This window comes from Hypanus sabinus, chromosome 12, assembly GCF_030144855.1.
Source record: "Hypanus sabinus isolate sHypSab1 chromosome 12, sHypSab1.hap1, whole genome shotgun sequence".
NCBI classification, from domain to species: Eukaryota; Metazoa; Chordata; class Chondrichthyes; order Myliobatiformes; family Dasyatidae; genus Hypanus; species Hypanus sabinus.
This window is the reverse complement of record NC_082717.1, coordinates 36,069,411-36,084,619: the sequence shown is the minus strand read 5'-3', so window position 1 is coordinate 36,084,619 and position 15,209 is coordinate 36,069,411. Positions and strand designations below refer to the sequence as shown.

The 15,209-nt window shown below is 39.2% G+C and overlaps 1 long non-coding RNA gene across 3 annotated transcripts; it reads left to right on the top strand.

The window, feature by feature from the left end:
* Nucleotides 1–3,765: 3,765 nt before the first annotated feature.
* LOC132402771 (uncharacterized) lies at nt 3,766–14,852 on the top strand. 3 transcript variants are annotated; one of them, XR_009515072.1, is made up of 4 exons: nt 3,766–6,318; nt 6,701–7,248; nt 11,951–12,061; nt 12,384–14,852. It is a non-coding gene; the product is annotated as an uncharacterized LOC132402771 (long non-coding RNA). The 3 variants fall into 3 exon arrangements; XR_009515071.1 differs by lacking the exon at nt 11,951–12,061; XR_009515070.1 differs by having other exon boundaries at nt 11,951–14,852.
* Nucleotides 14,853–15,209: the final 357 nt, after the last annotated feature.

Genomic DNA, 15,209 nt, shown 5'->3' with positions numbered 1-15,209 from the left:
CACTCCCTTAAGCATCGATCCTTCCCTACTGAATACGACTGCATTGGCAGGTGTGAGTCAACCTGATCTTGAGATGGAACTGGCCGACATAGCCGACAAAGACATATGGGTGTCCAAGTTTAGACGCTTGACAGCAGACCTTGAAGATGTTGCCCGTCAGAAGGCCGTTCTTGCTCAGAAACACAAATGGAGTGATATTGAAAACCTCACAGATGACAGCTTGCGATCCTGTGTAAAGATGAAGGTGACATCATACAGCCCTGATGTGCAGACGCTGTGCGCTGAGGTCCAGGAGCAGAAATCCCATTAACCAAGTATGATAAATATTTTAATTGCCTATTATTTTACTTATATTCATATTTTTTCATTGTTCAGTGAAATAGTCCTTTCATTTTTCAGGATGACAGCTGGCTGACGTTATTTTTGGTTTGCTGCTGGCGGAAAATTTAAGTTCGGCGTTTTTCATAAATACAAGAAGGACTCAAATAGACATTGAATATTTTACTTAAAAGTAACTTTCAACCCAACGTCTTTTTTTCGGAGTTCAAAATGTTTTTGTTGCATGCAGAAATGTAATTTCGTTTTCTCTGCAGGAGTTCATCAATTTCATAAATGCAACACATTATAGTTTGTTTATACATAGCATAAAGGCAAAAAAAACGTTGTATGCAGTGTTATTTCATTTTAAATGTCAAACGGGTTTTGCGGCTCCCAGTGTTTTCTTTTCTGTGGGAAACGGGTCCAAGTGGCTCTTTCAGTGGTAAAGGTTGCTGACCCCTGCTCTAGACAGAAGAGTTAAGTTTGAAGACTAATGTCTGCCACAGTTGAAAGTTGACCTCTGAGATGTAGGAATATATCTCTTCCAGAATCATTCAGAGGCCATAGCTTTTCTGAATCTGCTGCACTCAGCTATTTCTTGCTATGATAAAAATAGGTATCACAGAAGGAAGGCACATGGGCCAACATTTCTTTAATTTTGAAATGTGACAATATACATTATTCAAATGCATAAAATGTATTTAATAAGAAATAATCAATTTGTAAGTCAATGCTCTTTCAATTAGTTAACATTGGCACATCATCAATGATTATTTATGTAAAACCCTTGAGCAAAACACAGCTCTTCAGGCAATCATTCATGTGATTTTGAACACAGAGTTCAACCAATTATTGTACAAAGGCCAGGGGGCCCTAATCTGAGGCTTTTCTCCAGAGACCTATGACAGTAACTGCACCCGACTTCAGGACAACCTTGGAGCATGCCTTTTAACCAGTTTGCTTTGCAAATCAGTGAGTTTCAGGCATATCACTCATGCATTGATGATTTTTCAGCAATAGGATCCTGGACATGATGACCTAGAGTGGGCATTTTCCTGTTCTTGAATTGCAGCAAATAAAAAAGCTCATCAAAGTACTTCTTAAATGTTATAAGGCTGTCTGGTTCCACCATCAGAGGTTGAGCTCCTGCGGTTCAATGTCATTTATTTTTGTTTGTTAACACTGCTTTGCTGAATTAATGGTTCTTAATCAACAAAAGCTTTTGTTCTTGTTCAACTGACCGCATTTAGCACTATGAATGAAGCAGAAAACTTCATTTTTCGGTGGCTGCTGGTAAGTCTGTTATCCTCTCAATTTATAAATCTCTCAAGTCCTCTTGAATGCACATTCACCTGTGGCATTTGAGAAAACATTATTTTCAAAAACTCAGAAGAAAATATATCAATCAATAAGTCAATCTTAATGCTTTCGTCTTTATTTAGCAAACACTGAGCGAGATTTGAGAACATGGAACTCGGCAAGAATTTGTTTGAAGATCTTAATTGTATTATTTGAGCCATATATATTTCAAGAAGAAGGGATTGAATAGCCCAATGACATACCAATCAGGATATGCAATATGTGGAGAGGAAGCTTTCAAATTATAATTGTATAAAAGTTCAAAGTTCAAAGTAAATTTATTATCAAAGTGCATGTGTGTTACCATACACTCTCTTGCAGGCACTTACGAGAAAAAGAAATAGAACTTAAATACGTAAACAGAAAAAGTCCCTGTGCAAAAGTAATAATAAAAAGAAGACAAACTGTGCATGTAAAAATAACACTGAGAATATCAGTTATAGAGAGTCTTTGAAAGTCAGTCTGCAGGCCATAGAATCAGGTCATAAAAATTATCCATGCCAGTTCAGGAGCCTGAAAGTTGTTCCTGAGTCTGGTAGTGTGGGTTTTCCTGGTTGTCAGTTTGCTTTGCAAATCAGTGAGTTTCAGGCATACCACTCATGCATTAGTAGTTTTTCAGCAATAGGATCATGATGACCTAGAGTGAGCATTTTCCTGTTCTTGAACTGCAGCAGTTCGACCTGAACCTGGTGGTCTATTGAGCTTGGTCTGGGTGGTGGGGTTCTTTGGTGATCAAAGCTGCTTTCTTGCAACAGCGCTCCATGTAAATATACTCAGAGGTGGTGAGGGCTTTGGCTGTGATGGACTCGGCTGTATCCACCACTTTCTGCAGCCTTTTCCATTCCTGAGCATTGATGTTTCTATACCAGGCCATAATGCAGCCAGCTAGGACACTCTCCACTGTGTATCTGCAGAAATTGGTCGAAGTTTAAGGTGACATGCTGAATTTACACAAACTTCTATGAAAATAGAGGCACTGCTATATCTTCTTTGTGATTACATCTATGTATATGCTCATCCCTGGACAGAGCCCCTGATATGGTAATGCCAAGAAATGTAATGAATAATCACCAAGCCACTTGGGAACTTATGCCATGCACTTATGCCATTCTTATGCCATGAACTTATGCCATTCTGGCAGTATGCCATGCAGAATTCCAGAGCGCCACAGCAAATGTCATATCTAAAAGAAGACCATTTATAAAGAATGGCAACAAATTCTCAAAAGTAAGTCGACACTGTTGAATTTAATGACCATGCATGTGAAAGTTTTGCTCTGTTTCCTCTTTTAAATGCATCTTATGTGTAAGGATTATTTTTGAAATATATAACAGGAACAAATTCTCAGATTATATTAGTTACATCATTGGGGTTCAGAAGTGGAAAAAGTGAGCAATTTTGAGTTTCTGAGTGTCAACATTTCTGAAGTTCTTTCCAGGGCCTCACATTATGCAACTACAAAGATGGCACGACTGCATCTATATTTCATTAGGAGTTTGAGGAGATTCGATCTGTCACCAAAGACAATCACAAATTCATGAATTTCTACAAATGTGCCATGGAGAGCATTCTAACTGGCTGTATCACCACCTGGCATGGGTAGTGATGGGGAGGGGGTGGGTTGGAGGGGGAGCTACTGTATCGGGTTGAAATATGCTGCAGCGAGTTGTGAACTCAGTCAGCTCCACCTTGAGCACTAGCCTCCATAATATCCAGGACACCTTCAAGGAGCAATGCCCGAAAAAGGTGGCATCCATCATTAAGGACCCCCATCACCCCAGGACAAGCCTTGTTCTCATTGCTAGCATCAGGAAGGAGGTATAGGAGCTTGAAGGCACATGTTCAATGATTCAGGGATGGTTTCTTCCCCTCTGCCATCCAATTTCTGAATGGGCTTTGATCATTGAACCCATCGACAGTACCTCACATTTTATTTTAATTTTGCACTGCTTATTTAATTTAGCTATTTTATATATATATATATATACATATATATTTTCACTGTAATTCAGATTTTTTCTCTGTTGTACTGCTACTGCAAAGACAACAAATGTCATGACATATGCCAGTGATATTAAGCCTGTTTCTGATTATATATTATCAGGACACCTACTTGCTCATAAATATTCTTATGAAATTATACGAGACTGCTGGGTTTCCTCAGGGTGCTCCGGTTTCCTCCTACTTTCCAAAGATGTACCAATTGGTAGGTTAGTTGGTCATTGTAAATTGCCCTGTGGTTAGGCTAGGGTTAAATTGGGGACTGGTGGGCAGCACAGTTCAAAGGGCCTGAAGGGCCTATTCTTCACTGTATCTTAATAAATAAATAAATTTCTCAAGTGCATATAGATCTTCTCAAGTTCTCAAATCAACGGAATAAATTTCAGTGACAGAGAAAATTGTGTTATTCTAATAACCATGAATGTTATTTAAAGCTGCTGAGTGGGCCTGAAGTTGCAAGTATCAGAAACATCCTTCCCCTTTGAATTGAATTGAATTATCTTTAGTGTCATTCTACATAGGTACAACGAAACTCTGTTTAGATTCCTCTCAGGCAATTAAATAAAGCAGTAGATAAAAACCAGACAGTAATAAAAAAAACAGTATTAAATAGATAAGTAGCAGAAAATAAGTTGCAGCAGCACCAGAATATCACAGTAATGCACAAAGTGCCGTTAGTGCAAATATTTGAGTCCTTGTGTGTGCTCACAGTTTCAATCATTGTTCTGTGGGATTGGTGTGATGGAGGCCACAACTCTGGGGTATAAACTGTTCCTCAGTCTATTTGTTCTGGCTTATAGTGTCCTGAACCTTTTGCTGGACAGCAGTGGATCAAACAGGGAGTGGCCGGGTGTGTGGTGTTTCTGTTATGCTGATTGCTTTCCTCCTGAGTCTGCTGGAATAGATGGTGTCCAGTCCTTTCCCCCCCCCCTACCCCCCAACTCACAATAGTATCGTAGGTTGTTTGGTAATCCATCGTTCAGATGATAAATTAAACTAAGAATTCTTCTGGTCTTTCAGGTAGATGTAACAGATCCCATGGCACTGTGCTGAAAAAGAGTAGAGCAGGTCACTCCCCAGTTAAATTTACTTAAAAACAAAGCAATTAATCCTGGAAATAATCAGGAAGCAATTCGTAAGATGGCAGAAAATATACTGTAGCATAACCTAAATTATAAGAGAAGCTTCACTTTCGATGGCATTCAGTGGCTATAAAACACCCTGTGATATACTGATCTCGGGAAAGGTGCTATAAAAGTACTAGTCTTTCTTTGATGTTGTGTTAAGTCAACAGATCTAGAAGATCAAAAGCTAAACATTTAAGAGGTAATTCCATGATCTAACACTCATAGTAGGAAATTGTATGTGCAGGAAGTACAGACAAGTAACTGATTACGAGAGAGTTTTCTCTCTCAGAAGAATGCTCCCAGCAAGCTCAGCTGGGAATGTGATAGCGCCAAAAGGCCCACGTGCTGTAGGGTGAGTTCTATGATCTCAACTGATTAGTGAGTTAATCAGCATCATTGGAGAAAGAAATGGAAATGGTATCTTATTCAGTCCTCAACAGATTACATAGGGTGACCAGTGCATGCTGTTTATTTCAGACATGTTGCTATTAATACCATCAGCTCACATGATTTACTGAGCTCAAGAGAGAGAATTCGAGGTGCAAAAATGCACAGCAAGCTCTACTTATTATTTTTCTTTTTGATTTATCTGTGAAAAATAATACCTCAGGTTTTGTTGCATTATTTGGAGTGGTTTTTAGTGGCTCCCTCTGTTCCTTCAGTGATATGGAGCTGAAATAAATTATTTCTTAATGACAACCAGCACTTTCAATGGCTCCACTAGATTTAGCAGAGTACATGCTAATTCAATTGTCCCCTCAGATTATACATCTTTATGCTTGAAAATATTTTCCGCAAATACTGCTTAAAATAAAAATCAATGTGAAATGTGAAAATCGATCCTGAGGCTTTCTCTATGCTCCCTTTTTAAAAAGAAAACACATTTAGCATTCATGAAGGAAAAAGAGAAGGTGGGGCGATACAGGAATTTGTCTGAAGACTTTAATTTTACGTTCTTAAGCCATATGCACTTCAGAAGGGATTGAATTGCCCTTCAGCTTGTCAGGCAGGATATGCAGTGTGAGAAAAAAGTGTTTTCCAACCTGTATCCTTGGCTTCATCACCAAGGCGGCAGTAAAGAGGATTATCAAACAAGAATGGATCTTGTTGATTCATCAGTACCTGAATAGATGCACTACTTAGAGGCACTTTTATGTTGATAGAGTGCCTTCGATAGCGAGTGCAAAGTTCTCCTACTGTGACAAATCTCTGTTATACAAAGTGGGAAAAGTCCATAGACCTAATTGTAGTATAACCCATGAATTACAGTAAAGGCTGGGTTTGAATCTAAATGCGTAGAGCTAGATTCATGTCCTTCTATTCTTTAACTGTGAGTTAATGATATGCTATATTGCCCATTCTTAATGGCTTCTTCTTTTCTTAGCCAGTTCATCGGAATTGAGAATTACTCACTTCCATTCAGGTTTTGTGGTTCTGGGATGGCGGAATAGGCCCACGTGGGAACTGCAGATTCTTCCATTCATGGGCAGGAGGAGACTGATGGGGTACTCAGGTGTGTAGTTTATGAGATGCTGTGCTCCTTCCATCATTTGCACTGGCAAGCAAATGTACAACTATTATCATTAATTATATATGTCAAGAATCCCTTACGATTTTTACAATGTTCCATTGATATTCAGCTAAAAAAAATGAAAATGTATAAATACCTCATAGCTACTACTTGTATTTTCAATAAAGTCCCCTCTAATTATTTCTATAGCCGCATGGATCAACCATTGCTCTGAGTAGTATGCATACCGTGAATATTTAAAATGAAAATTGAAAAATCACATACTTTTGATTTTATTTATTAATTGAAGGGTATAATGAAATACAGTAAAACAGAGAAAGTCTTTCACATTGCGTAAACTTTTCCTCATCTGTTTTTATTCCAGCTGCCCAGCAACAAAGACTTTGTGCGCAGGAGCATTTCAGTTTCTGTGGGCTGTGCCCCACTCAGCTTAGAGGGAACAGTGATTATCAATGACTGAAATTGTCATCATAAAGGAGAACTAAAGGCTTTTCTGTACAGTGAGATTAAAATCTATTACAAAATGGAATCAAACACCCCAGTTATGGTTATATTTACACTTTGAACACTTAACTATCCAAAGAAGAAATATGCTACAACCCACTTATTTTGGATTAGAACTCCAGTGAGAAAATTAAAAGGATGTTATCCATACCCACTTGATCCCTGAATAATAATTATCTTCAGAATTAAAGCTGGGAATTATTTTATTTTTCATATATAAACAAGCCTCCCTTTGTGCTTGACATCAATATTTTTCTTTCACTCCACATGGAATGCTAATGATTGAAGTGAGTTGTATTCTGAAATCTTCGCTCTTGGTGAAAAGCCACTAGATGCCATAATTACAAGACTTCCTGTTAAATAGAGAATTGTTCTACAAGATGATTTTTACCAAGCTGAGTACCAAGAGTAAGTTCTTATTCATATTTTACTGTTGAAAAATCTACACGTATATCTAGTATTCTGAGTTTTATTCAGTTCTGTAAGTGCAAAACTGATACAGCGTAAGTTGTTTTTTCCCTATGCTAAAGCATTAGGACAACTAATGCAAGCAAGATAAAATAGAAAACATTTGAAAACTCTTAAGCAATAGAACATAAACTAGCTATTATGTGATTTTAAAGTGAAAAGATCCTTGAAGCTCTTTACGGGAAATCATTTTGTTTGACACATTTTCTACACATTCCACAGCACTGGTGAACATAACCATACCATCACAGCTGCCATTGCATAGAAACAGAGGGGAGGTTCAGAGTTTGTTTTCTATTCAGGAGGGCTTGCCAAGTATTTTCCATGTTCCTTTAAATGGCATCATTTACTGTATCCTTTGTGATCTCATTGCAAAATTCACCTTTGAGCTTTTCCTTCCAAACACCAGCCACATTTGTAAGCTGGTTTCATTGTCTCTGCGGCTCAGAACTCAGTTTGTGTCTGGACTATTGTCAGACTTGCCACTGATAGATTTCCTTATGAAGCCCAAAGGAAGCAGAATACTTCTAAGTTGACAGCATTATATTTGCACATTGCTTCAAGGGATTACTCAATTTCATGGGCATTAAAACTTTTTTTTGATTTTATGTTCAAACACACATACACAATGCCTAAGGAACTTAGCAAGTCAGGCAACATCTATGGAGAGGAATAACAGTTGATGTTTCAGACCAACATCCTTCATCAGGACTCATACATCAGCTCTTAATGAAGTGCGATGTCAGTTGGTTATTCCTCCCCTTAGATGCTGCCTGACCTGCTGAGTTTTTCTAGCATTTTTTGTGTGTTGCTCTGGATTTTCATCATCTGCGGTATCTCTTGTGTTTATCATTTATGTTGCCTTGTTTAGGGCTAGGACCTCCCTATTCCAAACTCATGCCTTAGGTAGGAACTGTAATGTAGAGTTGGGATGGGGGTAGGATTCCCAGACCTTGCCTCTGTTACTGCTCTCCAACACTACACCAACTCTACCTACCACCAACCCTCCATACTAACTCACTCAATACGTGGGTGAACACACACAAATATGCACACCAAAACTCATGCACCATCACCCCATAACAGATATGTGTCAAGCTAGGAGGGTCACACTGTGCATGACACTCCTCTAGGCAAGGAGACTGCTAATGGCATAGCAATGGTATTGGTGAAGAACACACATTTAATATCACAGCTGCAACGTGAAAGGCTTGTAGATGTGAGGAATTAGAATGTGCTTTGGCAATGAAACTTATCAGGAAGATGAAGGCCTCTTTGACTATTAATTACAGGGACAATCCTAAGGCAGCCATAGATTCTTTGTTGACGTACCATCTCCTTATTTTGCAAGTAGATCCTCTTAACTTCTCTGGTAGGGCCCAGCTACTTTAATCTTCACCAACTGTTCACCTCTGCCATCATGATATCTACTTGGGGCAAAGTGGTTGTCCACTCTGCTGCCCTTTCATCATATTCAGCAGGACATCAGCCAGTCCCTCATCAGCAGGGACTTCCAATGAGCTTTCTAACTGTTAGAGGAGCCCTTCATAGCAGAGAGCCATGCAGGAATATCTGTACCTTTTGCTAACTGTTGAGAGTACAATGTGCTTATTGCATAGCTCCTAAAACTTGACCAGTGCTGTTTCGTCACATGATTCTTCCATGTTGTGCATGTGAGGAACTTACTTTAAAAACGAAAGTGCTGGAAGCACTCAGCATATCAAGAGGGAGAAAAAGTTCTAGGGGTCAGCAACACAATCAGATCTAGGATCGAGAAAGATGCAAATTAATTTTTGGTAGAGGAAAGGTGAGGGAGGGATATATTGGCCAAAAAGAATGCATGTGATAAGGAAATGATTCTCTGGCTGAAGCTAGGACAGAACACTTTACCCAGAACCTAGTGTGGCTATCTTTGTGAAGAATAATAATGGAAGTTTTGCTTCCATACTTTCTTGTTACAGAGGTCCACATCCAACAAACTTTATTTTGACTGTAAGGCTGAACAAAGGATTCCAACAACCTACTGGATGGTTGTCTTTTTGGAATGCTTAGGCATTTGGATTTGTATCCAATGCAATTAAAAGAACAAGAACATATTTAATAAAAACTTACACTCAGTGGCCACTTCATTAGGTAAAACTATTTGTTAATGAAAATATCTAATCAGCCAGTCATTTAGCAGCAACCAATGACATGGTCAAAATATACAGTTCTTGTTCAGATCAAACATCAGAATGGGAAAAAATATAATCTAAGTGTCTTTGACAATGGAAGGATTGTTGGTGCCAGATGGGGTGGTTTGAGTATCTCAGAAACTGCTGATCTCCTGGGATTTTCAAACACAAAAGTCCCTAGTCTAGAGTTTGCAAAGCATAGTGCAAAGGGGTAAAAAAAAATCTGGTGAGCAGTAGTTCTGTGTGCCGAAATATCTTATTAATAGGAGCGGTCAGGAGAGAAAGGCCAGAATGGTTCAAGCTGACAGGAAGGCACCAGCAACTCAAATTGAGAGTGTCTTGCTGACACATGACTGTGCTGCAACACACAGCTCGAACCACATCATCAAGTTCGTCGATGACACGACCGTGGTGGGTCTCATCAGCAAGAACAATGAGTCAGCTTACAGAGAGGAGGTGCAGCGGCTAACAGACTGGTGCACAGCCAACAACCTGTCTCTGAATGTGAACAAAACAAAAGAGATGGTTGTTGACTTCAGGAGGCCACCGAGAGACCACTCACTGTTGAACATCAACAGCTCCTCGGTAGAGATCGTTAAGAGCACCAAATTTCTTGGTGTTCATCTGGCGGAGAACCTCACCTGGTCCCTCAACACCAGCTCCATAGCAAAGAAAGCCCAACAGCGTCTCTACTTTCTGCAAAGACTGAGGAAAGTCTATCACCCACTGCCCCCCATCCTCATCACATTCTACAGGGGTTGCATTGAGGGCATCCTGAGCAGCTGCATTGTTGCCTGGTTCAGAAATTGCACCATCTCGAATCGCAAGACCCTGTAGCAGATAGTGAGGTCAGCTGAGAAGATCATCGGGGCTCTCTTCCCACCATTATGGACATTTATACTACACGCTGCATCTGCAAAGCAAACAGCATTATGAAGGACGTCACCCATCTCTCATACAAACTCTTCTCCCTCCTGCCATTTGGGAAAAGGCACCAAAGCATTCGGGCTGTCACGACCAGACTACGTAATAGTTTCTTCCCCCAAGCTATCAGACTCCTCAATACCCAAAGCCTGGACTGACAACTTACTGCCCTATTGTCTTGCTTATTATTTATTGTAATACCTGCACTGTTTTGTGCACTTTACGCAGTCCTGGGTAGGTCTGTAGTCTAGTGTAGTTTTTCTTTCTGTGTTGTTTTTTACGTAGCTCAGTGTAGCTTTTGTACTGTGTCACGTAACACCATGGTTCTGAAAAACATTGTCTCGTTTTTACTATGTACTGTACCAGCAGATATGGTTGAAATGACAATAAAAAGTGACTTGACTTGATTACACCAGCAGTGGTGTGCAGAAGAGCATCACTGAATGCCCAACATGTGAAACTTGGAGTGACATTATCAAGGATCACTCCAAACCCTCTCATTGACTCCCAGCCATTAGCCAGGAGGTACCATAGCATTAGGGCAAAGACGATTAGGATAGGAAGCAATTGCTTCCCCCAGGCAATGAAACTACTGAACTACCTGTCATTACCCAGGTCTCATCACTTATGAAGCACCAGTAGCATAAATACTGTTTACTTTTGAACTTGTGTCAGAAATGTATCTTATGCTAAATATCAATCTTCTAGAATATGTTTTATCATTTGCTAATGTATTGGTAGTAATATTACTTTATGTGTTGTGTGTGAGTTATACATGTTATATGGTGCACCCTTGTCTAGAGCAACATTATTTTCTTAAGCTATGTTGCATGTTGCATACATGTATATAGTTGAATGACTATGAATTTGAACTTGAACTTGGATAGGCAACAGGAGCAGAAGGCCATAAACATACACTAGTGGCCACCACAGGAGATACCTCATAAAGTGGACACTGAGTGTATAAAGTCCTGAACTGTTTGGATCTGAAACATCCTCTCCACATCGTGGAGAGATTGTGTCCTCTCACAGGAGAATCTAGAACTAGAACTAGATTCTCCCCTGTTCAAAAACAATGGTCACTCATTTAGGACTAAGCAAGCCAAATTTATTGTCTCTCAAATTGTTTCTAGTGCTTGGAAATTTACTCTTCATAGTTTTGTAATTTTTCAAGACAGATGTAAATAGATTCTCGATAAAGAAGAGAGTGAAAGGTTACTGGGTGTAAGAAGCAAAAGAGATTGAGGCTATGGTCAGATCAGACATGATCTTTTTGAAGAATGGATCTTGTCCTCTACTCCTACTCCTAATTCAAGCTCTGAGATAGGTTTTTAAGGGCTGGATGCAAGCTGGCCTTCTCTTGCTGGGCTCTGTTTGACATTTGATTAAAATCCAACATTAAACAGTTCTGCATGAGACTACAATGTAAGTCATAGACTATACATTATTAAAATGAGGAGTCTCATAGTGTAAAACATTACTAAAACCATTTACGTGTACAATATTAATCTTTATTTCTTCTGTCTAATAAACACTAAAATTAGGAGGAAGCAAAACTGAAAATGACTCATTTCCAAGTTTATATGAGTTACTCAGTAAAGCCACAGGGAACGTCAGGAGAAATTGCAAAAAATGCTGCCCCACATCACTGCAAGGTATCTGAAATTATGTTGCAGCTTCTGCGGTCTTTGTCTACAGGAATTATGTTAATATTCTTGGAGATGTAGGGAAATGTTTTTAAAGGCTGAAAGTAAGTTTCAGATTCTGATTTAAACTTTTGGGTTGCTGGTTGATAAGGAAACTGTTCTAAAATGAGACTTGAGCTAAGCTAATACCCAACACAGCCACTGGCTTTCTGTTCACATTTAGACAGAACATAAATAGATTAATATCAAAGCAAAGAAAGATACTCAAAGAAAAAAAAAGTTTCACTTAACTTATTATTCATGCAAAATATACTTTTATCTTGTCTTTCAGAGCCTTAGAGTGATCTCAAAGTCAAAGTCAAGTTTATTATATATTCAAGCACATGTATGCACAGGAGGAATGAAAAGCTTACTTGCAGCAGAATCACAGAGACGGCATTCACAAGGAAAATATAAATTGCACAATTTTTACCAGACAAAAATACAGTTTGAACAAAAACAAGTCAATTTTAACACAAAGTGATCTGAGTGGTCATAGTGCTGTTAAATTGTAGTGTTTAGGGTTTAGCCAGTAGGTTCCAGTACCAGATGGTTGAAGGGAAGTAGCTATTTTTGAGTGTGATATGGTGCTTCAGGCTTCTATACCTCCTTCCTGACGATAGCTGCAAAAAGGTGTCATGGCCTGGATATAGGAGATCATTGATGTTGCCTTCTTGAGGCAGCTCCTACCAGTGGAGGAGAGGGATATACACACGATGGATTGAGCAGATCTCTGCTTCTTTTTACATTTCCATGCATTCAAATTGCTATAGTGCACCATGGTACTTTCAACAGTACTTCTGTCAAAGTTTGCTGGAGCAGGTTGCGATAAGCTGAACTTCGAATAAACTCTTCTCGGGCTTCCAGCCGGATGCAGGTATTGATTATAACTGAAATTGCAATGCCAAACTCTGCCATCTTCTTCAGGGATCATACCTGGGTATGTCTAGTCCAGTGGCATTTACACCCCCATAGTCCGTCCTTTCATAATTGATTAGTCCTCATCCTTTCCACTCTCCCACCTTGGATACAATCAAATTCCAGTTCTTACTTAGAATGAGACCTCCATCTTTGTTAAAATTCTTTTCTTCTACTTTTATTTCAATGGCATCCTTCACCAGGCAATCCCAAAAGCCATTGTCGCGGCACAGTAGTTCTGTGCCATCGAAGTCAATCCTATGGCCATTGTGAATGCAGTGTTCTGCTACCACCAATTTCTTCAGGTAACTGGAATGAATACCCTTCCTGTACTCCTTGATGTGGGTTTCCCCACATGGCCATTATATCCTGCTCTGCATTCACAGGGAATCCTTTAAACACTAGACAACTTAAGTCTCAGGACAATTTTGACCCCCATAAGCGATGACTTGAGCTTCCTCAGGGGTTTGTGAATTGCATTGATCTGATATTTCTTCAGGCTCCTGGTGATCCTTGCAGAAACGGTGGAAATATAAGGAAGGCAGGCGGTAGCGACATGTTCCTCCTCGTTGTTAGGTGTCCTGGTTTTTCTATCGGCAGAACCTCCAAAGAAAGTTAAGGAGTTGGTGCACATTTCTTGTGATGGTGTCTACATACTGGGCCCAGGACAGATCACCTCAGAACCTGAATCAGGTTGAATATCGCTGGCATATTTTGTGAAATTTGTTGTTCTGTGGAAATACATGATAATAAAAAAGCTAGAAATTACAATAGCAAATATATATGTAAAATAAATTAAATAAAGAATTTGATTTAAAAGAGAGGAAAAAATAGTGAGTAGGCGTGCATGAGTTCATTGTCCATTTGCAAATCTGATGGTGGAGGGGACAAAGCTGTTTCTGAGTCATTGTGTGTGTCTCTTCAGGCTTCTGTCCCTCTTCTATGATGAGAAGCAGACATGTTCTGGGTGTTGAGGAATGCCATCTCTTTGAGACATCGCCTTTTGAAGGAATTTAAAGCTGCTGATTCTCTCCATTGTCAATCTCCCAATGTTGACTGATTCACATTCTTCCTCTTTTCTCTCCTGAAGTCAACAATCTGCTCTTCAGTTTTGCTGACATTGAGCAAGATGTTACTGTTGTGGTCAGATATACGATCTTACTCCAGTAAGCTAACTCATCACTATCTGTGATTTGTCCAACGATGAAATTGGTGGTGGCATTGGAACTGTGCTTAGCCACACAGTTATGTTTGCATAGAGCAAAGCAAGGGGCTAAGCACGCAGCCTTGAGAGTTTCTGATGGACTGGGCTAAATGTGCCAAACCCAAAAATCACTCTAACTGCAACCACACATATGAAATCAGCAATAACCTACTTAAAGCAGATTCCCAAAATCAATGATTAAATTGATCTGTTAATTTGTGATTCAATTAATATAAAATGCTTCTCAGGTAACCCCAAGTTATGAATAGTTGCCAGAAACTCTCCTCCGATAATGCCTGTATGAGACTAAAGATGAAGTGTAATTTTAATATCATGTTCAAAAGATGCCACCTCTGACACTGTGACATTAGGACTAAACTTTATCTTAGTCATATGCCCTGACATCTGGAAAAATGTTATAATTTATTTAAGTTTAACTCTGCATATCTTGTCTCTGTACTGTTACTGGTACTCAGAGAAAATAGTGTGGTTTTTAATTGGCACTGTCGGAATTTTAGCAAAATATATAAAATTCTATGAAGCTGAGAAACAGAATATGAAACAAACTATTGTATTTTCCTATGTTACAACTGAAGATAATTGTTTTACTCAGAACTTTCTATTATTAAAAAGGATGTTTTAACCCGTCTGGCAAAATGTTGCAGGACATTTTTGTTACATTTAAAAATTATATTCATAAGAATATATCTTAGAAATAAAAAAGCAGTGTATGGCTTTCTTGACATTCATGACATACTTCAGTCCATACATTCATAGTGCTTTCAGTTCTGTATATGACTAGGGTAAGCTCATTTTGTGTACAGGGTACCTTAGTCACCCATGTGCCCCATTGTGACTAACACAAAAATGCTAGTAATTGAGAGACAGCTGTACAGGGCTTAGTCCTCATTAGTCAGATGTGCAGTCCTTCCCATCAAAGCCTTTGTGTTGACTCCACAAGCAGCAGTTCATCCTTCAGCATGCAGCCCTGCAGAC